General features: G+C 33.8%; 1 long non-coding RNA gene across 1 annotated transcript in view; it reads right to left on the reverse strand.

The window, feature by feature from the left end:
- Positions 1-22154, reverse strand: part of LOC143054579 (uncharacterized) — a 38784-nt gene extending 16630 nt beyond the window's left edge. Inside the window, exons 1-3 of the long non-coding RNA XR_012971738.1 lie at positions 22072-22154; positions 12446-12566; positions 242-303 (exon numbers count right to left, since the gene is read on the reverse strand). This is a non-coding gene — a long non-coding RNA (uncharacterized LOC143054579). The remainder of the gene's footprint in view (positions 1-241; positions 304-12445; positions 12567-22071) is intronic.
- Positions 22155-25442: the final 3288 nt, after the last annotated feature.

Raw genomic sequence — 25442 nt, forward strand, 5'->3', positions numbered from 1 at the left:
TATCTCCCCTTTAATACAAACACTGCTTACACTGGTCTAGTGCTATTAAGAATGAATCCTATAGCTCTGGATTATCTCCCCTGTAATACAAACACTGGTCTAGTACTATTAAGAATGAATCCTATAGCTCTGGATTATCTCCCCTTTAATTCACATTTACAATTTCAATATATTTCTGATTTTCATTTGATAAAAAAATCATTAAACTTTCCAATACAATATCAATGTAATGTTCACTGACCTATAGATAGTAATAACTTGACTGGACCTTGAATCAATAAGTACTAATAGTAGATCTTCAAACTGAAAATATAAAAAAAATACATGTAGCTCAATTTAAGATTGTTTCACGTTTATATAAATATTGGTAAAACTTTCCCTGAATTTTTATGTACCTGTCATGAATTAACCAGATGCTTCGCAGGGGCAGCTTTATACGACCACAGAGGTTGAACCCTGAACGGTTGGGGCAAGTATGGACACAACATTCAAGCTGGATTCAGCTCTAAATTTGGATTGTGATTAAATAGTTGACACAGCATAGGTTTCTGACACAGAATGAATGTGGTCTAATGAACTTAAAATATTTGTTTTGCCTTTGAGCAATTCACTATGCTGTTGAATATTAATCGTCTCAAAAAAATGTTTGAAGAAATTTCTTTTTATTTATGAAATCTGAAATGAGAAAAATTTACCCCACCCCTCATAACCCCCCCCCCCCCCCCCCATTTTTTTCACATCCCCCTTTCCCTTTTTCCAAAACTGATCTCAATATTCAAATTTCTAATGGAGTTTGCAACAATAACTACTCATTTAAATACATCATAAAATATTAAAATGTAAAATAAAGTGCTTGTTATCACTGAATGGTAAAGATTGTTTTAATTTGTCAGTTGGTAGTAAAAGTGAATATACATTGTATATTGTATAAAACAATGATTTAAGTTGATTCAACTACTATTCTGGACAAAGACAAAGAATTAAATTTTTGTTAAAATCAAACTTAGTTTAATTTTGGACCCTTTGAACTTTAATGTAGACCAATTTGAAAACGGGACCAAAAATTAAGAATCTACATACACAGTTAGATTTGGCATATCAAAGAACCCCAATTATTCAATTTTTGATGAAATCAAACAAAGTTTAATTTTAGACCCCGATTTGGACCAACTTGAAAACTGGGCCAATAATAAAACATCTAAGTACATTTTTAGATTCAGGATATCAAAGAACCCCAAGGATTCATTTTTTGTTAAAATCAAACTAAAGTTTAATTTTGGACCCTTTGGACCTTAATGTAGACCAATTTGAAAACTGGAACAAAAATTAAGAATCTATATACACAGTTAGATTCGGCATATCAAAGAACCCCAATTATTCAATTTTTGATGAAATCAAACAAATTTCAATTTTGGACCCTTTGGGCCCCTTATTCCTAAACTGTTGGGACCAAAACTCCCAAAATCAAACCCAATCTTCCTTTCATGGTCATAAACCTTGTGTTTAAATTTCATAGATTTCTATTTACTTATACTAAAGTAATGGTGCGAAAACCAAGAATAATGCTTATTTGGGCCCTTTTTTGGCCCTTAATTCCTAAACTGTTGGAACCTCAACTCCCAAAATCAATCCCAACCTTCCTTTTGTGGTCATAACCCTTGCCTTTAAATTTCATTAATTTCTATTTACTTATACTAAAGTTATTGTGCGAAAACCAAGAATAATGCTTATTTGGGCCCTTTTTTGGCTCCTAATTCCTAAACTGTTGGAACCAAAACTCCCAAAATCAATCCCAACCTTCCTTTTGTGGTCATAAACCTTGCGTCAAAATTTCATAGATTTCTATTTACTTAAACTAAAGTTATAGTGCGAAAACCAAGAAAATGCTTATTTGGGCCCTTTTTGGCCCCTAATTCCTAAAATGTTCAGACCAAAACTCCCAAATCAATCCCAACCTTCCTTTTGTGGTCATAAACCTTGTGTTAAAATTTCATAGATTTCCATTCACTTTTACTAAAGTTAGAGTGCCAAAACTAAAAGTATTCGGACGACGACGATGACGACGACGACGCCAACGTGATAGCAATATACGACCAAAAATTTTTTAATTTTTGCGGTCGTATAAAAAAGAACTAGAGGCTCTAAAGAGCCTGTGTCGCTCACCTTGGTCTATGTGCATATCAAACAAAGGACACAAATGGATTCATGACAAAATTGTATTTTGGTGATGGTGATGTGTTTGAAGTTCTTACTTTACTGAACGATTTTGCTTCTTACAATTATATCTATAATGAACTTTGCCCATTAGTATAAACAGAGAACTATATTTGGTAAAAATTTACATAAATTTACCAAATTAATGAAAATTGTTAAAAATTGACTATAAAGGGCAATAACTCCTTAAGGGGTCAATTGACCATTTAGGTCATGTTGACTTATTTGTAGATCTTACTTTGCTGAACATAATTGCTGTTACAGTTTATCGCTATCTATAATAGTATTCAAGATAACCAAAAACGGCAAAATTTCTTTAAAAATTACCAATTGGAGGGCAGCAACCCAACAACCAGTTGTCCAATTTATCTGAAAAATTCAGGGCAGATAAATATTGACTTGATTAACAATTTAACTTCATGTCAGATTTGCTCTCAATGCTTTGGTTTCATAGTTATAAGCCAAAAACTGCATTTTACCCCTATGTTCTATTTTTAGCCGTGGCGGCCATCTTGGTTGAATGGCCAGGTCATCGGACACATTTTTCAAACTAGATACCCCAAAGATGATTGTGGCCTAGTAGTTTCAGTGGAGATTTTGTAAAAGATTACTTAGATTTATGAAAAATGGTTAAAAGGGCAATAACTCCTAAAGGGGTCAACTGACCATTTCGGTCATGTTGACTTATTTGTAAATCTAACTTTGCTGAACATTATTGATGCTTACAGTTTATCTCTATCTATAATAATATTCAAGATAATAACCAAAAACAGCAAAATTTCCTCAAAATTACCAATTCAGGGGCAGCAACCCAACAACGGGTTGACTGATTCAACTGAAAATTTCAGGGCAGATAGATCTTGACCTGATAAACATTTTCATCCCATGTCAGATTTCCTCAAAATGCTTTGGTTTTTGAGTTATAAGCCAAAAACTGCATTTTACCCCTATGTTCTATTTTTAGCTGTGGCGTCCATCTTAGTTGGTTGACCAGGTCACGCCACACATTTTTTAAACTAGATACCCCAAAGATGATTGTGGCCAAGTTTGGATTAATTTGGCCCAGTAGTTTCAGAGGAGAAGATTTTTGTAAAAGATTACTTTAATTTACGAAAAATGGTTAAAAATTGACTATAAAGGGCAATAACTCCTAAACGGGTCAACTGACCATTTTGGTCATGTTGACTTATTTGTAGATCTTACTTTGCTGAACATTATTGCTGTTTACAGTTTATCTCTATCTATAATAATATTCAAGATAATAACCAAAAACAGCAAAATTTCCTCAAAATTACCAATTCAGGGGCAGCAACCCAACAACCAATTGACCGATTCATCTGAAAATTTCAGGGCAGATATATCTTGACCTGATAAACATTTTTACCCCATGTCAGATTTCCACAAAATGCTTTGGTTTTTGAGTTATAAGCCAAAAACTGCATTTTACCCCTATGTTCTATTTTTAGCCGTGGCGGCCATCTTGGTTGGTTTTCCAAGTCACGCCACACATTTTTCAAACTAGATACCCCAAATATGATTGTGGCCAAGTTTGGATTAATTTGGCCCAGTTGTTTCAGAGGAGAAGATTTTGGTAAAAGATTACTTTAATTTACGAAAAATGGTTAAAAATTGACTTTAAAGGGCAATAACTCCTAAATGGGTCAACTGACCATTTTGGTCATGTTGACTTATTTGTAGATCTTACTTTGCTGAACATTATTGCTGTTTACAGTTTATCTCTATCTATAATAATATTCAAGATAATAACCAAAAACAGCAAAATTTCCTCAAAATTACCAATTCAGGGGCAGCAACCCAACAACAGATTGATCGATTCATCTGAAAATTTCAGGGCAGATAGATCTTGACCTGATAAACATTTTCAACCCATGTGAGATTTCCTCAAAATGCTTTGGTTTTTGAGTTATAAGCCAAAAACTGCATTTTACCCCTATGTTCTATTTTTAGCCGTGGCGGCGATCTTTGTTGGTTGACCAGGTCACGCCACACATTTTTTTTTTAACTAGATACCCCAAAGATGATTGTGGCCAAGTTTGGATTAATTTGGCCCAGTAGTTTCAGAGGAGAAGATTTTTGTAAAAGATTACTTTAATTTACGAAAAATGGTTAAAAATTGACTATAAATGGCAATAACTCCTAAACGGGTCAACTGACCATTTTGGTCATGTTGACTTATTTGTAAATCTAACTTTGCTGAACCTTATTGCTGTTTACAGTTTATCTCTATCTATAATAATATTCAAGATAATAACCAAAAACAGCAAAATTTCCTCAAAATTACCAATTCAGGGGCAGCAACCCAACAACCGATTGACCGATTCATCTGAAAATTTCCGGGCAGATAGATCTTGACCTGATAAACATTTTTACCCCATGTCAGATTTGCTCTAAATGCTTTGGTTTTTGAGTTATAAGCCAAAAACTGCATTTTACCCCTATGTTCTATTTTTAGCCGTGGCGGCCATCTTGGTTGGTTGACTGGGTCACGCCACACATTTTTTAAACTAGATACCCAAATGATGATTGTGGCCAAGTTTGGTTTGATTTGGCCCAGTAGTTTCAGAGGAGAAGATTTTTGTAAAAGCTAACGCCGGACGACGACGGACGCCGGACGCAAAGTGATGAGAAAAGCTCACTTGGCCCTTTGGGCCAGGTGAGCTAAAAAGTACATGTACCATACAAAGCTAATTAGTGGAAAAGTTTTTTGGACATATTCATTATAGCATGACGTCATTTTGTGTCCTGTTGATCTAACATTAATACATGTAGTTAACCTTTTAAATTTGAATATTTTAAAAGTTTTTATATAAATTTGTAGTTTCACAAAGACTTGAAAGAGGAAACTTCAAATGCATCTTCCTCACTGGCTATTAATAGGTTAATTATATTAAGACCTCTTGTGAAAAACTACCATCTAAATATAAATAAATATTAAGAAATCTAAGCATAATTTGTTGTGTTTGAGTGCCTAAAAATAGACAATGCAATCAAATCTGACCTTGAAACGTTATTGACACAAATAATTTTGTGAAACGAAACCTATGTTAAAAGCCCATTACCATAAGTTTGTTTTCCTTTTGATTCATAATTCCATTGAAATGGACCCGTCCAAACGTGAATTTAGACATCAATTTAAAAGTAACAAATATCCATAAACAATTTGGAATGCTATTGTTAATAGATTGATTTTTTTTTCTTTCGTTTGGATTTCAAAAGCGAGATTGCCTGCCAAAGGATGAAACCAATATCCATTAGACAGTCTACCTCGTTTATGACATGGATGGTCAAATTTTATTTTTCGTTCGCATGTTTGTAACTTTTATTTTACGTGTTTTCATGCTTGTTAAACATGTTAAAGCTTAGGCTTAAATTAAAATATTGTTTGTTTGCCCTTTACCGACCGACCCTATAAATTCGTTCCGCCTGAAATTCTTTTATTTGTATTTACCAGCAAGATTTTATTTTATTTTATTTTTTCGTTCCTACCAAAAATCTTATATTTGTATTTCCCGCTCAAAACTTTTTTACCGGAATCCTCGGGTTTTATCTTTAATGTATAAGGTCCAGTCCGTTTGGTATCACCTGAGCGTTTGACATGAACAATTGCATTTGAAGTTTCAAAGCATTTGTTTGAAATCGAGGAAATCATGATATAACGTACGTTACTCTGTATCTTAAGGCTTTATACTTAAAGAGCAGGGTTCATTTACAAAAAAGTTCGTTTGATACAAAATTATCAACATGTGTACAAACTAATTTGTAAACGGACGTTGTATTCTACATGTTCTATGTAGCCTAGGAATGGCCTTTTGTGATGCGCAGATCAGGATGATTATGTTAACGATGCCGCTATATTATTTATATCTGACATGAACCAAAAGTGACAAAACCCTGTAAAGAAGAGAATATCTGGCAGTAAAATCGCCAAGTTTTCCATACAAATCATTTATAAATATCGATGTTTAAAACTACGTGACAATTGAGTTTTAATTCTTGTAGCATTTTTATTGGAAACAAAGGCACACACGAAATTTTTAACACTCTAGGGACTTTTTCTACTAGTAATGTATGTCTGTCCGGACATATCTTACCAGTACAAAGTTATCTCTTACAGAAAACCTTTAGGTAAGCGTACAAGGTACGTAGTACAGAATATAAGTGCAAGTTCAAAGTTCCAGGCATGTAAAAGTTGAAGATATGATGCACAGCTCTATATTTTGATATTTGAAAACGAAATAGTAGTGCATATGAATATATGTGCTTCACATTCTACGTGATATTTTTTCTCTTCAAAACTAATAGTCCAAGAAAACTTATTTGCAAAAACAAAACAGACAAAAATGATATTTCTATATCTAAAAAATGACATTATGCTGATTTTGTATATATAAAATAAAATATTAAACCTACCTGCCTACCCATGAAAAATAATATACCGAGCCAAGTTATTTTTTTTGGGGAAAAAATAAAATATTTTACCTACCTACCTACCCTGTTTCAAAACATAGGGTCGGAAAAGGGCAAACAAACAATATTTTAATTTAGGCCTTATTACTTTGTTTTCTGAAAGTTGATAAAAAGCAACCAGTAGCTGGTCTTTTTTTTTTGTTTGTTCGTGAAATGACCAATTATTTCCTGATTGTCCATGGACATACCCCATTTTACACACCTATGTGGCGGTGGTATGCATTGTATGTTTAAAACAGCTGCACAACATTTTGTGTCCTATGCTATTGCACAATACTTAATATAATAATTGGTGTGTATCTCCTGCCATATCAGTATAACAAGAGTGCACACACTGAAATGTCTCGCCTTCTTTACTAATCATTGATTTTATGTTGATAGTCCTAAGTATAAAGTTGATTACAACTGTCACATAAGCTTAACATTAACCAAGATAGCTAAACAAAGACCAATGAACCATGAAAAGTAGGTCAAGGTCAGATGAACCATGCCAGGCAGACATGTACAGCTAACAAAGCTTCCATACAACAAATATAGTTGACCTATTACTTATAGTTTAAGAAAAATAGACCAAAACACAAAAACTTAACACTGTGCAATGAACCGTGCAATTGAGGTCATGGTCAAATAAAACCTGCGGGACTGACATATAGATCATAATATATTTCCATACACCAAATATAGTTGACCTTTGGCATATAACATTTGTATAATATTAGATAAAAAGACCAAAACTTAAAAACTTAACTTTGACCACTGAACCATGAAAATGAGGTCAAGGTCAGATGACATCTGCCCGCTAAACATGTACACCTTACAATCATTCCATACAACAAATATAGTAGACCTATTGCATAAAGTATGAGAAAAACAGACCAAAACACAAAAACTTAACTATAACCACTGAACCATGAAAATGAGGTCAAGGTCAGATGATACCTGCCAGTTGGACATGTACACCTTACAGTCCTTCCATACACCAAATATACTAGACCTATTGCTTATAATAACTGAGATATGGACTTGACCACCAAAACTTAACCTTGTTCACTGATCCATGAAATGAGGTTGAGGTCAAGTGAAAACTGTCTGACGGGCATGAGGACCTTACAAGGTACGCACATACTTAAAGGGAAATCACACTATTTAAACTACTAATAATAATTCATTGAAATTTTGCATTTAGACAGAGCATACTTAATTCAACATTTTAGGCGAAAAAAAAATTGGGGTCACCGATGTTGTTTTCGAGATATGACGTCATCAAAAAGTAAAGAATTGCGTTATACCGTAATATAGAAATAGCGCTCAAAAATTCTTAAAGAAGGCAAAATTATTGAAAAACGATGTTTAACTGGTTTAACTAAAACATTCAATTGTAACTTTTATCTTATACACATTTATTTTTCTAAGTTTCCTTATTTTGTAAGGCCTTTTTACATTTCCCGCCATTTATAATTGCCGTTTATTATAGATTTTTCTTGAAATAAAAAAAATCTACTAATGTTTTTTCCTTCAAACTTCTGCATTAGTTGCAGCTTCAGGGGAGATTTTAAAAGCATTAATAAAAAAGGGGGGTCACCGATGTTTTAAATCCGCTACAGTGGAAATAATCTTATTATCAATTTTTGGCGGGAATTCTAACTTTTTCTCTTAACGTTATAGAACGACGTTGCTAGCATAGCAGCATTTCTTGCAATGCTTGGAACTATTGGGTTAAACTTATATATTAAATATATATATATATATTTTTCATATAATAATGTTTTTTTTTAAGGTGTTTTGATTATTCATTATTAAACATACAGTAACAGTTAAATATTAAAAAGTAATTGTCAAAGTTGGAGTCATCTAAATTTTTTAATTGCATTTGTTGTATAGGAAAAAGCAGATTTAGAATCTTCTACTTCGGAAGATTGAGGGTATCTGGGCTGAAAAGTAACACGTTCCATTTAGACTAGAAACAGAATAAATTCACTAACTTGTCCATTGCACCGGGAAGATAAAACCTGAAATGCCACAAACTCGGCATTTAAAAAAAAAGCCCTCAATGACACCGTTTTCGGAAGAAAATTGGCTAACATTTCTGTTATTACACAACGCTCCATAATCGACACAAATTAAGTTCGAGTTCCAGTTTTATATTTCGAATATTTTTTCAAGTAAGATTTCTAGTTTAAGCTCGAGTTACACTTAGAAACTTCTTGAGTTATACCGTTAGACAGAGTAAAAATTCTGGTAAGAGTTTAAATTTTGAGATCCGATGAAATTAAGAGTGGTTTCTATTTTCTTTTGGTGCACCTCTTTTTGTTTGAATGTACATTCTTTTATCACATTTATCTTTCATTGTGGTAAATGCACCTATTTTTGCCAATACTGATTAATGAGGGGGGCAGGACCTTTTTCGGGACGTCGAGATCAAGTGTTTCTAAGCTCGGGATTTCGGTATTGACCCTTTTGGGATCCGGGATTTCTTTTTTCGATGTTCGGGATGTCAGGATTTTTTTTTTTTAATTCTGGGCCTCGGGGTTTCATGTTTTTAAGACCGGGATTTCGTGATCAGGACCCCTCTGACCCCCCCCCCCCCCCCACCCCCCAGCCTCATTAATAATAGTTAATTTGAAAATAATTAATTGAATTTGTGTGCCAATATTTAAGCACTCTCTGATATATCATGTTGGCTATTTTTGTTGAAAGAACCAAAGAATAAAGAGTAAAAAAATTGGATGTCTTTTTCAGTCACGGTCTCCGACAATATCCCTTTATCAGTGTCGACAGTGATCACATTGAGTGATCTAAACTCGAACCTACATCTGAACTTTTATTACTTTTTATTATTTTTTCTTGATTTTTGTAAAACTTTCAGTGGCAAATATTACATGAACATCAGCACAAAACATTTGTCTATATGAGTGGTTACGGGACGTATTATGGTAGACATCTGTCCGTCCGTCCGTCGTCCACATGTCGGACATTAACACAAAAACGCTTTAACCAATTGGCATAAAACTTTAAAGAAATTGTTTATATCTGTTGATGTAAATACCCTTTTGATTTTCATAAATTTTTTTTTTTTTTGTTTTTTTTATAAATTTTGATTTACGTTTCCGAGTAAATCCATTAAAAAAGGGGACAATTATAACTCAATATCGCTTTCATCAATTTTCATACAACTTTGATAAATTGTTTATATCTGTTGATGTAAATACCCTTTTGATTTTCATAAATTTCTAATATGACATTGAGAAGTAATGAATCTTTCTGAAATTGTACCACAAGGTTCCATATCACAAATGAAAGGCTGAAATTGATTTAAGGGGTACATGTAATTGCTCAAAACGTTCAAGAATTAGGGGCCACAAACAAGCATTTTACTAAAATTACTATTTTACAATAACTTGTGTTATGGATCTATCTAAAATTGTACTACAAGGTTCCATACCACACAGGGAAGGCTGGGATTGAGTTTGGTGGTAATTACTCCAAGAGGGGAGGGGGTGGCGTTTAATTTTTTTTTTTCCCAAATTTTTCGAAATATCTCAAAAAGAAATCTCCAATTGAACAGTATTGCACAATAGATTTTTAATATCTTTGACCACATTTATTTTGTGTCAGAAACCTATATTATGTCAAAAATGTTATTACAATCCAAATTTAGACCGTATCAAGCTTTAATATTGTACCCAAACTTGCCCCAACTGTTCAGGGTTCAGAGGCGTTAGATATCAAAGGAACATTTAGGAAAGATGGACGACAGTCACACTTAGATCATTTCTGTCGTCACATGTGAAATAAATAACGATTTCAAATAGGACTTCACACATTTACGTCCAGTGGCAAGTTTAATGCATATTCAGAACTAGAACATATGAATTTTACTCTGCTTTGTAAAAACCCGACAGGCTGAGCCGGATAAATACTTATATGAAATGAGATGTTTGATGAATTATTTATACATGTAGTATAGAAGACTATAATAGTTATGACGTTGCATGCATGTGATATGAAAAAACTGTAAGTTGAAACTCATTGTTCTTATTTACAATCCTCTTTTGAACAGAAAACTACAGATTCCGATAGCTATACGATAACATGCTGGTACTCTTAGTCTATATGTACCACCCCCTCCCCCCCCCCCCCCCCTCCCCCCGAAAATATACGCTGAACCCTACATACCGCATCGCGGCGATACGCTGCCAAAGTTGTGTCATTTCATTACCACTTTCGGCTATTTTTTTGCCATACATTTTGTCCATTTCTAGTAGCATTTTCATTTTTGCACTTAAGGTCAAGATGAGTCCATAATATTTTTGGAAGTTTAGAATTCAATTAGATATTGAACATATACATCAGAAAATTAAAAAAAAATTATATGTCACCGACTTCGGTATCGAGAAAATGGTCGGAGAGGATACTAAGTTACATTGAATATGCTATGAAATTCCAACGTTCTTAGACAGTGTTGATTATGCATGATGATTATGTGTTTTGTATTGGTAGATACTTTTTATCATAATGGTCTGGATAGTGGGTCATTCATTTATTAATGTTTATTTTGTGTTTCCAATATTTTTTATTCTTTATATTTTAGCACCTCATCATTCAATCTTTTTTTTTGGCCTTTTATTCTGCAGTATTTGCCCATTATTTTGTATTCCGCAGGTAAACCCCAATACAATCTAGAAACTCGCTAGTACAACATATCAGTTGTAAAAAATATGATATGTCCATTATCATTTCTACTGCTTTAGTGGAACATCCCCTTCGAGCGTTCGCTTTTTCATAAATTAGCAACCTCTACGGCGGAATCGAAAACGGCGACGTCATAATACAGGTACGACACTATGGCGGCGCCGAGAGCGATGCGTATAAACAATAGTGTGATTTCCCTTTAATATAGTTATCCTATTACTTACAGTAAGAGAGAATTTAACATTGCAAAAAATCTTAACTTTTTTTTCAAGTGGTCACTGAACCATGAAAATGAGGTCAAGGACAATGGACATGTAACTGACGGAAACTTGGTAACATGAGGCATCTATATACAAAATATGAAGCATCCAGGTCTTCCACCTTTTAAAATATATAGCTTTTAAGAAGTGAGCTAACACCGCCGCCGCTGGATCACTATCCCTATGTCGAGCTTTCTGCAACAAAAGTTGCAGGCTCGACAAAAACCCCAAAATTATGAAGAAAAAAATCCTCTCCCATTTTTTTTTTTTCTTTTAACCCCCCTTGGAGTAATTTACCCCAAACTCAATTCCTGTCTGTTATCATGGTTATGGTACCTTGCAGTACAATTTCAGAGAGATCGACACATTTAAACACAAGTCACCTTAACTTTATACGACCGCAGAGGTCAAACCCTGAAAGTTTGGGCAAGCATGTCAATTAAAATCTGTACTCAACATTACTGGTTGAGCAAAAAAATGGACTTTTCAGACTCTGAGCTGTTAGTTTGTAGTTAATGTACTCAACACATTTAATATGATTTTTGTCTATTGCCTGATAAACTACATTTAGTAATTCATCACATTTACAGTTTCTCTACTATAAGTTTACAGCTACATGTGGTGTATGAATATTTCAACAACATGGATATGAAATAATGTATTGCTTTATGCTAGACAGAAAACCCTATTATAGCTAATATGTATATATTTATTTATGTAAATAAATACTGTTTATCATGTTTATATAATTTTAAAGTTTCATAATATTCTGAATTAACTGCACAATTTACCTGAATCACTTTCCTTCTTTCTATATAATAGATCTTTGTAGGCCACATATATATATCTAACAGGACATTATTGTTTTCATATTTCTGTACTCTTTTCTTCAGCGTTCACTATGTTTTAGACCTAAAAAAAAAGAGTATCTAAATAAAATTTTGTTTGTGCTGAAAAATAACAAATCTAGTCCCAGTTTCAATTCTAAAATAAAATAGTTATCACCTTTATAAACACATTCGACATATGTCTGTGTGAAGTCAAGAAGATTAACACAAGTTGCAGTGGCAAATATTCTCCAGGCTTAAATTAAAATATTGTTTGTTTGCCCTTTACCGACCGACCCTTTAAATTCGTTCCGCCTGAAAATCTTTTATTTGTATTTATCAGCAAGATTTTATTTTATTTTATTTTTTCGTTCCTACCTAAATCTTTTATTTGTATTTCCCGCTCAAAACTTTTTTAAAGAAAGGTCTAGTCCGTTTGGTATCAGGTGAGCGTTTGACATGAACACTTGCATTTAGAGTTTCAAAGCATTTGTTTGAAATCGATGTTGAACGCTTTGAAATCATGATATGACGTACGTTAACTCTGTATTATTATACTTGAAGAGCAGGGTTCATTTACAAAAAAGTTCGTTTAATACCAAATAGTTCATTTGTGTGTACAAACCGTAGTATTTTGTGTAAACGGACGTTGTATTCTACGTAGGGATGGCCTTTTGTGATCCGTAGATCAGGAAGATTATGTTAACGATGCCTTCGACCAGCATTGCTACATTATTTATATCTGACATGAACCAAATGTGACGAAAGCCTGTGAAGTGGAGAATATTTGGCAGTAAAATCGCCCAAGTTTTCCATACAGATCATTTATAAATGCGATGTAAAATATGTGAGTTCAAGTCTTGTAGCATTTTTATTAGAAACATAGGCACACACGGAAATTTAAACACTCTAGGGACTTTTTCTACTAGTAATGTATGTCTGCCCGGACATATTTTACCAGGACAAAGTTATCTCTCACAGAAAACCTTTAGGTAGAGGTAAGCGCACAAGGTACGTAGTACAGAATATTAGTGCAAGCTAAAACTGTTCAAAGTTCCAGGCATATTTAAACGTTGAAAATATGCGGCACAGCTCTATATTTTGATATTTGAAAACAAAATAGTAGTGCATATGAATTAACTTCACATTCTACATGATACTTTTTTTCGAAGCGTAGTCCCAGAAACTTAGAATGAAATTCAAAACAGTGTGGCTGTGGCCATTGATTGACACATTAAATTCATCCATTAACTGGGACAATTTAGGTGAACGTGTGTCTGTAACGACCACTGTTCACGACGTACCTACGATAGACATTTAAACTGTGGGGTCACCAAAGGTTTCTTAACGCCTTTAATTATAAAATAGTTTGAAAAATTAATCAGGAATAACCTTTATGTTTTGATTTATACAATTGATATAAATCAAAACATAGTGTTATTCCTGATTAATTTTTCAAAATACTTTATTAAGGTGTTGAGGACCTTAAGTGACCCCATAGTTTAAGTGTCTTTAAAAAGTACACAGTCAGCAATGGTCGTTACATACAAACGTTCACATAAATTGTCCCAGTCAATGGATGAATTTAATGTGTCAATCAATGGCCACAGCCACACTGTTTTGAATTTCATTCTATTAGCAAAAGCAAAAGAGACAAAAATGACATTATGCAGATTTTGTATCTATAAAATAAAATATTATACCTTCCTGCCTACCCATGAAAAAAAATATACCGAGCCAAGTTATTTTTTTGGGGAAAAAAATAAAATATTTTACCTACCTACCTATCCTGTTTCAAAACATAGGGTCGGAAAAGGGCAAACAAACAATATTTTAATTTAGGCCTCATCAATAAATTGAGTTGATTGAATCGACAAACAATGTTCAATTGTTATCGATCGATCTATCATTAAAGATTTGTTGAATAAGTCGATCGTTAATGTGTCTATTCAGTTCATTCTTTTTAATTGAATTGAATTAAAACCTGAAGGAAAATCAACTCTTGTCGAATCAATCGATTGTCGAATACTGTACCTTAATGGAAATTCAGGGCAAGTAACTTTTTTCTCAACAAGTTAAATTTTATTTTACATGCCTAGGGACAACAAATATTTCCACAATCCTGTTCATTTCTGTCAATCATACATGTATTTGTTTTTCATAAATTGTGTTGTTATAATTCAGGCCGTTTGTTTTCTCCTTTGAATTGTTCCACATTTTTCATGTCAGGGCCTTTTTAGAAGCCAACTATACGGTATGGATTTTTCTCATTGTTGAATCCTTACCCTTGCCTGAATGCTGACATCCCCTTCATATGAGTTGTCTCATTGGCATTCAAACTACATTGTACATCTTATTTTCATATTATGACATTATCCTTTTACAAATGTTTTATAAAAAAACCTCAACATTCCCTATTATGATATTGCATAACTCAATCAGTTAGTCTACGTTTAAATCTCCAGTTAAGGGAACGACCATTTAAATTCAAGGGGGGCTTATGGTTTTTTCCTAGATCCCCAATTTGATGAAAAAAAATATTCTGTTCAAGCAGATGTCAGACAAAAAAAATATTCTGAATCCAGATTTTCCCCATACTTTATAGTGTTAAATTTTGAAAAAGATAATTTGATTAATTGATAGCTTTGAAAAACATGAAAAGCTAAATAAAATTGTTCATGCTTTGCTCGAAAAAAAATTTCGGACTCTTGACAAAAACCCATACCCCCCCTTTTTTTTAAGTTGAATGGTTGGTCCAATACATTTTTAAAAAACACCACTTTAAAGAATGACCTTAATGCATATGTTTCTTGATAATTTATTACCCTCAATTTGTTTTCTTCTTGTTTCTTGGTGCTACATTAGCAAGAAAACAGTCCAAGAGTTTAAATTAAGTGGAGACAACTCGTAAAGTTTAATTATTGATATGAAAACTTCTATGCGATCACAATTTTTAGAAAAAGTAAACAAAACTAGTTTATTTCTTTTCATAACCATAGTAAATAGGTCGTTATATACTGGTAACGATAAATTTTGATAAATTCATATTTTTTTACATTTCGACTGTCGTTCTAGAAGAACCAACTTTTTTTCGATTGAAGTCTGTTTTATTTCACTTACTTTTCTGTGTTCTCACAATATCTTGGTTATATCTTAAAGTATATCTTAACAAAATCGTCTGTTTTTCCATTTCTTTCACAATTACAGGAAACAGACTTTTGACAGGGGGCGCGAAATCTGGTGCGCATATATTGTACAACTCGTTTCAGGACTTATTTCTCCGGAAAATCTCGTGGTAAAATAAGGGATTTTTTTTATACCGTGTGACACGGGTGCTCCGTTGCGGAGGAATTTACTTAGAGAAGAAGATAAATATATCAGACAAGGTTTCAGTCGAAGTGGCGGATCCAGGTTGACGTAGAGGTCTTACACTCCCCCCTTTGAACGAAAAAAAAGAGTTCTAATGTTTACTCACGATTTATATGTTTTTTACAATAAGTTGTCAAAAAAAAATCGGCTCGGTCCGCTTGACGGTATATAAATTCCGTTTTTGGGAATATCCCTCTCAGTTTCAACAATCCTAAATCCACCTCTCACCTAGTCTAGTATTAACTTGGTACCTTTATGCATGATGAATACAAATAATACTAAGAACAAACCGGCTGGGACGTCGCCAGGGTTACCAAGGTCCCCTTTTGCTACACGGAACACTGTAGCATTTGATTTGTGTCCTCGGAGTTCAGTATTTTTGTGTTTTTACTTTATACTAACTGCTTCATAGTATTAAATATTGAACAGCTGATCGTTAAAAAAAACCCAAATAAAATGCACGATAGGAGGGCTGAGAAGTTTGATGAGCCGGTCTCAACTTCCATTCCTATATTCTTTGATTTTTCTTACTTTTTGCCCATGTTTTGCTATTCTTTATATTTTGACACCTCATTATTCTATATATCCTTTTTTTTGTCTATTTTTCTCTATTCTTTATATTTTGTCCATGATTATTCTCTATTCTGTTAACCCCACCCACGTGACTCTCATATAGATGGGCGTGGTTTTGGGGTTCTGCAGTAGTGAGCCAGAAGAGGTCAATTTCTATTTGTATTTCTTTGCATTGGGAATATCTTCTGTCTCTCCTCTCCCTCTTCCTTTTACATATATAGTCTAAACGACACATGCATAATAAACATGATGCGCTTATAGTCTAAATAGCATTAATAAATATATGAATGCAGATATAATAGAAAGTGAGCTGTGTGATAAACGTTTTCATGGTATGGCAGCCTTAGTAGAACATCCCTGTAGGGACGATAAGCTGGATGAGTATTAAAACTACACGGAAAATAACAGTAAAGGTACGACTATATTCTGGGTAGGCGAGGGGGCAGGAGGATTTTTTACAGATTTATTTTTCCGATTTCAATTGATCTGTCGCTTAGCTTGCCTTTTTTTCAGCTCTTACCAGACCATCATAATTATTCATATTCAAAATCATCGGACTTAGATTCAGCGGCACAATGGGGAAAGGACTGGTTAATGTCATTCCATCCAGACAAATGTTCCATTCTAAGAATCACACTAAAAAAAACCACATTCTTCAAACTGAAACAGCTACAAAATATTTATGCATAACCATCCAATCAGATCTCAATTGGAATAAACATGTAAATAATAGAACAGCAAATGAAAATCGACAACTAAATTTTATAAAACGTATGTAACCTAAAAGAATCACCCAAACAAATATGAGGAAGGGCATACAATACATTTCGTTAGTTAGACCTAAGCTTTAGTACAGCTCTTGTGTCTGGGACCCTCACAACAAAAATTCAAAACAATCAAATTGAGATGGTCCAGAGAAGAGCTGCCCGCTATACATGTAATAAATACCACAATACCAGCTCGGCAGCTCTGTCTCAAATATCCTCGAACACCTACATTACAATTGAGACGAATACAGACAACACTGGTGGTTTTCTATAAAATTACACCACCATTTAGCAGTCTACCCTAAAGATCTTCTCATTAAATCAGACAACAGAACAAGACATACAATGTAAGCATACCAATCACTATATAACCAAATTCAGACCAGTAAATATTTTTACACATTCTCATTTTATGCGCATATAATAGTACAATGGAACCTACTTCCAACCTCAGCAATCCTTTGTACAACAGTTGACGACTTCAAAGAGCAGATTTCTATATCTGCTCTTTCGCAAATGTTCTAAGCACTGCATACCATGTACACAGTTTTACCAAGAAAAATACATAGGAAAACAATCCGTTAGTTTTCTCGTTTGAATTGATTTACATTGTCTAATCGGGGCCTATTATAGCTGACTATGCGGTATGGGATTTGCTCATTGTTGAAGGCCGTACGGTGACCTATAGTTGTTAATGTCTGTGTCATTTTGGTCTCTTTCGGATAGTTGTATCATTGGCAATCATACCACATCTTCTTTTTTATATTAATTAAATCACTGTTATATATTTTATTTTTTTGTTCACCAATGTAACGTATTATAACTGGAAAGTTTATTTCTTTTAAATTGTAAATAGGCCACGCATGCACGTACTAGTCAAAGTTGTGACTCAGTGCGGAATTAAGAAGATAGATAGATTTATCACGTGTTTAAATTAATTGATTGATTGATGGTTGATTATTTTTAAAGTCCAGTGACAAATATTTGATGAAAGTTATTGAAAACACAAGTTCAAAAGTCAGGTAGATAATATAGAACAAGGGAGGTCCGGTATGGTTACAATCCATCAGAGTTCAAATGAAGTGGATTTAAGCAATTCGTAAAGGCACCCGTTCGGCCTTCAAGAATGACAAAAACTCATACCGTATAGTCGGTTATGAAAGGCCCGACATCAAAAATGTGAAACAATCCAAACGAAAACTATAACGGCCATATTATACATGTTATATATAACAAAACAATTTACAAAAATCAAATATGAGTCAAAAGACATGAACCAACGACAACCACTTAACTACATGCTCCTGATTTAACACAGGCACTTATTAAAAGAATATGGCAGGGTAAACATGTTTGTGAACGCACAATCCTTCCATAATTTAAACTGTGACAGTGGCGTAATAGTACAACATAAGAACAAACTTTAAAAATCATGTAGATGCAATAGGATAAACTCAAAAGACCGGTACGAGACACAAAAACAACTAACTTTAAGACAATAGACACAAAGCACTGAAATAAGAGTATATGCAACTACTAAAAAAAAATCAACGCCCCCCCCCCAAAAAAAACAACAAAAAAAACAAAACAAAAAAACAAAACAAAACAAATAAATCTTGTTCTCTCAGACTAAAGTACCAATCAGTACAGAACCAACGAATTTAGTCATTACAGTCTGAGAGACGCCATGACCTTGTAAACCTTGTATACAGACTAGTTGTCTCTAACGGAGAGTTGTCTCTGATGAAGAGTTGTCTTTGCTGGAGCGTTATCTCTGATTGACATTTGTCTCTGTGGAGAGTTGTCTCTGTTGGAGAGTTCTCTGATAGAGAGTTGTCTCTAATGGGAGTTGTCTGTAATAGAGAGTTGTCTGTAATAGAGAGTTGTCTGTGATGGCGATTTGTCTCTGATGGAGAGTTATCTCTGTCGGAAAGTTGTCTCTGATGGAGAGTTGTCTCTGATGGAGAGTTGTCTGTGTTGGAAAGTTGTCTCTGATGGAGAGTTGTCTGTGTTGGAAAGTTGTCTCTGATGGAGAGTTGTTTCTGTGGAGAGTTGTCACTGATGGAGAGTTGTCTCTGATAGACGGTTGTCTCTGATGGAGAGTTATTTCTGTGGAGAGTTGTCTCTGATGGACAGTAGTTTCTGATGGAGAGTTGTCTCTGATGGAGAGTTGTCTCTGATGGAAAGTTGTCTCTAATGGAGAGTTGTCTCTGATGGAGAGTTGTCTCTGATGGAGAGTTATCGCTGATGGAAAATTGTCTCTAATGGAAAGTTGTATCTGTGGAGAGTTTTCTCTGATTGAGAGTTGTCTCTGGTTGAGAGTTGTGTCTGGATGTGAGTTGACTCTTATGACGTTTTTCTGATGGAGAGTTGTCTCTGATGGGGAGTTGTCTTTGTGGAATGTTGTCTCTGGTGGAGAGTACGTTGTTTCTGATGGAGATTTTCTCTGATAGGGAGTTGTCTCTCATGGAGCGTTGTCTCTGCTGTAGAGTTGTCTTAGATGGAGAGTTGTTACTGATGGAGAGTTGTCTCTGATTGATAGTTGTCTTTGATGGAGAGTTGTCTCTGATTGATAGTTGTCTTTGATGGAGAGTTGTCTCTGATTGATAGTTGTCTCTGATGGAGAGTTGTCTCTGATGGAGAGTTGTCTCTGATGGAGAGTTGTCACTGATTGATAGTTGTCTCTGTGGAGAGTTGTCACTGATGGGGAGTTGTCTCTGATTGAGAGTTGTCACTGATGGAGAGTTGTCACTGATTGAGAGTTGTCACTGATTGAGAGTTGTCTCTGATTGAGAGTTGTCTCTGATGGGAGAGATATCTCTGATGGGAGAGACATCTCTTTGGCAATCACGTACATTTTTGTATAGAGAAACGGTATGCATCATTAATAAGAATATTTAGCTTTAGAAATCCGTTTTATGATCCTTCGTATGTTTTGTATACTGAAAAATGAAAAATTTTGCATAACAGTTACCTAAATATTATTGGCCTCGCAAATTTGAGATCACATAGAAAAGTTTTAAAAAAGCCTGACATTTGGTTAAATAGTTGCATGCGATACTTATATAAGAACTGAGAAGATGCGGTATGATTGCCAAAGAGACAACTCTCCACAAGAGACCAAATAACGAAGGAGTTAGCAATTATAGGTCACTATAAGATCTTCAGCAATGAGCAAAACCATTCACCACATATCAAGCTATAAAGGGTCCCGAAATTACAAATGTTTCAGACTGATCGAGTATTGTTCAGACTTGTAATTGTTGTCTAGATAGTGGTCGAGTACAAATCAATACATACAAGTATGGTTAAGGTTGGCGTCAAGTTAATTTCCAGTAAAATTTAGACTTATTCAGAATGGTCGAGTAATACGACAGTACAGTAGAGTACAATTACTGCTAAGTTTAGACTTTCTGGTTTGTAATGATGGGTAAAAGTGAAATTTATAAATAGTCTTTAAATAACTTTCCATTATGAACAAAATGTAATCAAAAACTTTTCACGTATTTTGGGAGAGGTAAGTCAGTTTAATGACATTCCGGAAGTCGCCTATTGCTAACACCCTTCACTCTACACTTAAGCAAACTAAGTAGCATGTTTACCCTACAGTTGTAATTCAAATTAAAGAAAAAGTCAATTTGGCCTCAAAACTTCTCATTAAGTGAAGTTTCATTTATTTGTCAGAGTAGGTTTTCTCGCTACATTGAAGACCCATTGGTGGCCTTCGGCTGTTGTCTGCTCTATGGTCGGGTTGTTGTCGCTTTGACACATTCCCCATTTCCTCAATTTTATTTACATGTTCTTAATGCTAATTAAATGAATTAGTGGTGTGACACCATACTTAGGAACCGTTTTACTCAAGTCAAAAATGGAGCACATGAGTTATCCTTTACGATATTATTTTCGTTGCAATTTAAGAAATGACTTTGAAAAAAAAATATATAATACAATTCAATTACTAATACGTAACACTCTGTCAACATGCAGTTTTCATAAACAGTAAATTCAATTAAAGTCAAGTTAAAGTAAATGAGTTATATCACATATTTTGGTAACATTTTGCATGCAACTTGGGCTCGTTTAACTACAACTAAATATGGAAAAAAAAGAAAAGCATTTATCTGTTTAATTTTCTGAAACATTACGAAAGTTATCCTATTAAAAAAGGTGCACTTTTGTATAGAAACCACATTAAATAGACGAAAACGTATTTAAATTTGTCTTAAAATAATTAAATCGTCAATCACCAGTGCATAGATTTTTCTCAAAATTGATATATTGTTGATACATATATTTCCGTTTTAATGATGTTAAACAATAACACAGTTCAAAGTTTAAGTTTCAAATTTGAATTTCCGTCTTCCTACATGTTACTGTGTGTTTGATGAGAGGTTTCCGCTTCTCCGAGAATTTCATCTTTTTCATATGTCATGAATTGAAGTAAAACAAATTTTGATAACTAAACTATTCTTTTGACAATCATGTAATTATTCAGTTTTGACAGGGTTTAGAAATTTATCAAAACTATAAGAGTAAAGCTTGATTGCCGCCTTCTGCGATAGGAGAGACTTCAGCAAACTAAGTCATTCTTTTTCTGACATATTGTCGCCAATGGAATCTTCCGGTTTTCATTGTTATTTGTGTTTTTCAAAAAACATTATAATATTTATTTCATTTATATATTTGCTTTAGACATCCGTTTCATGATCCTTCCTATGTTGAGTCCTTCTTTAAAAACTTTTAAATTTTTGTAAATTTTTAAAGTTCTAATTTTCCCACGGTTGTAAAAGGCATTTAAGCATGGTTCTTAAAAGTTGACTTTTTTTTTAGCATTTTGAAGGAACATGATCATGCTTTCATACAACTTAATATCATATTTACCTTTCTGAGCAGCACGTTAGAAAAATCGCCTTGCTGCCTAAAAGGCCTCAGCTCGATGAGTAATGAACACAGGACGAGAAAACATTTAGTGAAAACGAGACAATATAAAAGCACTGACGTACTGTTAACCCGGAAGATTGGTTTATTTCTTCATCTGTATACTTGCAAAGTGCTTGGAACTCCTCAACCACAAATACTTGAACTGTATATTAAATGGAAAGGGGGGGGAAGGGGTCGATACATTGTTTTGATTTATGTTTTTTTTTTGTAATTATGAGAAGAAATGTAGGGCTATTGAGATCACAATAAAATTAAAACTTGTTCTTTTTATTTGTTTCTTTGTCTAGTATAAACATTAAATGAGGTTCTTCGCGATACATGTATTATCAATTCTTCTTCGTTCAGAGAGTCAAACTGTAAACAAGCATCATACGGTTTTTATATATTAAAATTAGCGGACAAAAAGCAAATTGCGGACAAAAAGCACCGTATCACTCGTTCTTTATGTCCGTGTGTGCAGTGATGTAGAGCTTGTACACAGGAAAAAAAGAGGTTAATTTTAATTGGTTAATTTCCATTGATGTTTTTTTTTATATGCAATGAAATGTTATGTGAACTTTTGTCTATAGTTCTGGAAAGGATAAAACTTTACTTATGCCAAGTATTTTTTTCAATTTGAAACAAAGATAGATTCTGCACATACTTTCGACTGTAACTGAAAATCGACAAAAAAAATGCATGTATCTATTTTATTTTCTGAAATAGTGAAGTACTTCTTTCAAAACAGATGCACATTTGTATAGATATCACATAAAATCGGCGAAACACGTTCTTAAATATGTCGGCTTAGAATCAGTGAATATAATCTCCAATCACCAATTCATATATTTTTCTTTAACATTAATATGTTGTTGTCAGATACATACATTTCTATTTTCAGATATGAAATAATATTACAGGTCAAAGATAAGTTTCAATTTCGATTTCCGTCTTTGTACATGTCCTAATGAGAAGATGGACCGTGTTTCTAGGAATTATCTAATTCTTCCGCGATATATGAGGCTTTTCAAAAAGAATTCACTCTTTTCCTGTATGTACAATAATTTGGATATATATATATATATATATATATATATATATATTTATACTTATAAGTAATAAATAGTTGTTTTTATAAATTACACATTCAATGGCGAAATTTATTGAAAAAAAATCATATGATGATACATTGTTGGTCAATCAAATCTCCCGGTCGACCTTTCCTTGTGATTGTATATTTTACAAATGGTTATAATAATTATATTCATTTCATTGATATTAGCTTTAGAAATCCGTTTTATGGTCCTTCCTGTCTTTAGTCTTTCTATAATAACTTTTGAAAATATAACATTTTAAAAACTTTTCCGAAGGTTTGAAAACCTTTTTATTAATTTTTTTTAAAAATTGACTTGAAAAAATCTTGACATAGTGAGGATAAATTATCATGCTTTTTTATTACTAATCATATTCATCCTTCTTAGCAGTACTTAGAAAACGCCTTGTTGCCTTAAAAGACATCAGTTCGGTTAGTAATAGATACAGGATGAGAAAATGTGTAGTGAAAACGAAACAATAATACAAGTACTGACGCACTGTTAACTCGGAAAACCCCAAAGATCTTGGTTGGTTGCTTGGTCTGTGAAAAACTTGGAGAACAAAGAGAAGCAACGTGAACAAATGTGGTTATATCCCATCATATAAACTTATTTTTCCGATTCGTTGGATAACCTTTTTATCCGCCTTCCAGTATTAAGAAAGGTATAGCAGTGCATCTATATGTGTCCTGAAATTTTACAAAGAACAATACAATTATTGTTTATATAATAAAAAACTCAAGTCTGATGTGAATAGTCTTAAACACGGCAATCTGTCATAAGGAGACCTGTCATTAGGTCATGGGCAGACCTGTCATGGAGACTGGTCAATAGTAGACTTGTCCACAAGTCTGGAGCAGACTTGTCAATAGGTTTGCAGCATTCATTAAAAATCTGACTTTGGGTCTGCTCTACTTCCGATGAAAATTTCTTAAGTAAACTTGGAAAGCAGTCAACATTTTTGTTAAAAGTTCATGGGCAAATATTTCAGGCGCATTCAGGGTAAACAAAAAAATCAAATCAAACAAAAAACCTACCAGTAATATTTTGCAAATTTAGAAAATTTAAATGAAGTGCTAAATATTTGAGCTGCCACTGTAGATGGTAGATGGTTTGGTAGAATAAGTAATGTTTTCCTACGTCTGTCCCTTCAAAACGTTGCTTCAAAGTTATCGTAAAAAGGGGCTAGTATTGCTTCATCAAACAATATCGATTTTAACACCACAATAACAACTTCGTACGGATCTTCGCTAATGATATAAACACAATAAGCTACGTACACATGACGTATGCATTGCGGAACTTCGGACAAGAAATTGTTGATTATTGTTTGCCAAAAAACCTAAAAAGACGTGGTGAAATAACCAAGGATAAACAGTTTACTAGAGTCAAAGTGAGTTTTTTTTTTCGTTAATTGTTGTAATATAGTTCGGGTCGTGTGTGTGTTCTTTTGCATTGTTTCATTCACTGTCATCCCGGATCCTGCTATATCCAACTTAACGGTATAAGTTGTGCTAATTGTTTATTCGTTGGTCCCTGGTGTATAGTTGTGTTCATTGTTTATTCGTTGGTCCCTGGTAGATAGTTGTGTTCCTTGTTTATTCGTTGGTCCCTGGTGGAATGTTGTGTTCATTGTTTATTCGTTGGTCACTGGTGGATAGTTCATTGTTTATTCGTTGGTCCCTGGTGGGTAGTTGTTTTCATTGTTTATTTTTTTGTCCCTGGTGGATAGTTAAGTTCATTGTTTATTCATTGTTTCCTGGTGGATAGTTGTCTCGTTGTTTATTCGTTGGTCCCTAGTTGATAGTTGAGTTCATTGTTTATTCGTTGGTCCCTAGTTGATAGTTGTGTTCATTGTTTATTCGTTGGTCCCTGGTTGATAGTTGAGTTCATTGTTTATTCGTTGGTCCCTGATGGATAGTTGTCTCATTGTTTATTCGTTGGTCACTAGTTGATAGTTGTGTTCATTGTTTATTCGTTGGTCCCTGGTGGATAGTTCAGTTCATTGTTTATTCGTTGATCCCTGGAGGAATGTTGTGTTCATTGTTTATTCGTTGGACCCTAGTGGATAGTTGTGTTCATTGTTTATTCGTTGGTCCCTAGTTGATAGTTGTGTTCATTGTTTATTCGTTGGTCCCTGGTTGATAGTTGAGTTCATTGTTTATTCGTTGGTCCCTGGTGGATAGTTGTCTCATTGTTTATTCGTTAGTCCCTGGTTGATAGTTGTGTTCATATTGT

The sequence above is a fragment of the Mytilus galloprovincialis genome, chromosome 12 (assembly GCF_965363235.1).
Source record: "Mytilus galloprovincialis chromosome 12, xbMytGall1.hap1.1, whole genome shotgun sequence".
Taxonomy (NCBI): domain Eukaryota; kingdom Metazoa; phylum Mollusca; class Bivalvia; order Mytilida; family Mytilidae; genus Mytilus; species Mytilus galloprovincialis.